The sequence below is a fragment of the Bison bison genome, unplaced genomic scaffold (assembly GCF_000754665.1).
Source record: "Bison bison bison isolate TAMUID 2011002044 unplaced genomic scaffold, Bison_UMD1.0 scf7180017864063, whole genome shotgun sequence".
In the NCBI taxonomy this organism is placed as follows: Eukaryota; Metazoa; Chordata; class Mammalia; order Artiodactyla; family Bovidae; genus Bison; species Bison bison.
This window is the reverse complement of record NW_011494635.1, coordinates 3604437-3606539: the sequence shown is the minus strand read 5'-3', so window position 1 is coordinate 3606539 and position 2103 is coordinate 3604437.

Genomic DNA, 2103 nt, shown 5'->3' with positions numbered 1-2103 from the left:
TTAAATAGTGAAATCACCAACAGAAAGTACAAAGTGGGGAAAACATGGCACTAAATAAACGACGAGAAGGACATTGATTTGTAACAAGAGAGCAGCATGGTCTAGTCCTCGTGAGCATCGGGCATGCCAAGGTCTCCTGCTCTGCCCATGTCCACAAATGACTGCAAAAGTACCCTGGTATTGATTTGGTTACAAATAGATGTTAGGGAGTAGGCACAGCAGCAAGTATGGAATCCGTGGGCAACAAGCATCACACATTTCCTGATCCTGTCACCTGTGCAGAGCGTGGAGGGGAAGAGACCTCACACCCTAGAGCAGCCAGGTCCATGTGATTGCTTCTGGGAAAGCCTTTCTTGCATCTTGGGATGGACTTGAGTATTTTGGTAACAGCCAAATGTGACAAAACTCAAATATGCCACAATGGTGAACTGCTATGTTACATTCGGGGCATGAATTGGACGCTCTAGAATAGTCATGTTCTTTCTTTTTTTATAGGCATACAGTTGTTCTACAATGTTGTGTCAGTTTCTGCTGTACAACAAAGTGAATGAGCTAGCTGTATACATATATCCCCTCCCTGTTGGGCCTCCCTCCCACCCTCTGCATCCCATCCATCTAGGCTGTCTTAGAGCCCCAAGCTGAGCTCCTTGTGTTATACAGCAGCTTCCTGCTACCTGTTTTACACACAGCAGTGCACATGCATCAATCCCAATCTCACAGTTCATCCCACTCCTCTCCAATCCATTTCCTACGTGTTTCTTAAACATACACTTCTTAGACTCCAGCTTCAGGAGATGCCAACACAGAGAGCTAGGGGGTTAGGGATCGGTATTTCTTGAACATCCTTTGGGAACTGCTTTAATCAACACGCTGATGCTGCCCTTGGAGCTTCTAGGTTGGTCCCGCCACCAAATCCACAGAGGCTGCTCTGCTTCTTAGATGCTCATGCCCACTTTTTGCAGTTTTTCTCTTTACTCCACATTGAGTACTGCCTCTAATTTCCTGCCTCCTCCTTTCCCAATTCTGCTCCAAATTAGTTTTTTGAAGTCAGAATAATGGATGTAGTGAAAATAAATAAACTTCACCTGAGAATCTTAGGCTTCCTTCTGCCTCTGAAGTGCCTGCACTGTAGGAACTCTGTGACGTATGCTTTAGTGACCTTTCTTTCTAGGAGTTTGACCCCGTTTGCCTTGCTCTGTCAAGACAGGCTTCATTTTCTTAGATGTATTTTGTGTGCCAGAGCCCACAGTGTATGTATTAATAGTTTGAAGCTGTCACAAGTTCTCCTTTGGTAGTGACTTTCATAATTGCATCACTACCTTTGCTTTAGTATTCCCAAATATAAATGGTCTAGACTTTGCATTACAGAATAACTGCCTCTGGGACAGGCCGGGAAATCACTGGCACAGGAGAGCGTCTGTCTATGAATACTTCTCCTAGGAGAATAGACGTCGTCCTGGCAGGCAGAACTGTGTCCTAAGAAATCCATTTCACACTATGGCCAGCATTATGTCAAGAATAAGAGAGCTCAATGGCTCGCGTCCATTGAAAAGAATTCAGTCAATAGAGGACTATGCACAGATCCTGTATATGGAAGTCTTCGGTAACAAGGAAGAAAACAGACATTCACATGGAGACCGAAAACCAACTTTGAATTTGTCTTGGGGCAAATGCTTCCTTCTTAACTGCCTGGCTCTTCAGATAAACTGGGTCCTCTCTGGAGCTGAGCGGTGGGCGCGTGACCCTCGCAGGGTTAGGGCCAGTTTCCCGTGGCCGCCCTGCATCGCTAGCGGAGTTCGCGTGCGGTCGAGGTTTCCTGCGGGCACCCGGGCACCCGCCGTGTCCTCACCCGATCCGTTATCCCGCGCCCCGGACCAACCCCTGGCCACGGTCGGTCGTGCTGGGCAGGAACTCCTGATGCAACGGGATGCTGCCGTTTCAGGCCGTCTTCCCTGGAAGCCGCGGGCCCTTTTTCATCTCCCGCATCTTTAAAGGCCAAACGCTCTCAGGCACCCGTCTCCAGGATACAGCTGCCCGCCGGCTCTGCGCCCTTCAGGAAACGAGAGCGGACGTCTCGCAGGCTCCCGCGGGCCGAGCGCGGAC